Here is a 241-nt window from a genome sequence, read left to right on the forward strand (position 1 = left end):
TTCCCAACGTTGGTAAACCTGTCCTACAGTACTTCGGCCAGGACTGCCTGCCGTTACGCAAACACCCCATAGTCAAATGAGAGGTCCATAGAGACAGTGACTGGGCAGCTAGAATGGGGAATGGTAGTAAGCACACGGCGCTAAGCTAAGCGTATTTCAAGGGGATGCTGTGCTACTGTGCTTTTCTTTTACTTGTTCTCCTCTCTTTCCACTCCCTACCGTGCCTCCCACTGCCGTATCC

Source organism: Alosa alosa, chromosome 19 (assembly GCF_017589495.1).
Source record: "Alosa alosa isolate M-15738 ecotype Scorff River chromosome 19, AALO_Geno_1.1, whole genome shotgun sequence".
In the NCBI taxonomy this organism is placed as follows: domain Eukaryota; kingdom Metazoa; phylum Chordata; class Actinopteri; order Clupeiformes; family Clupeidae; genus Alosa; species Alosa alosa.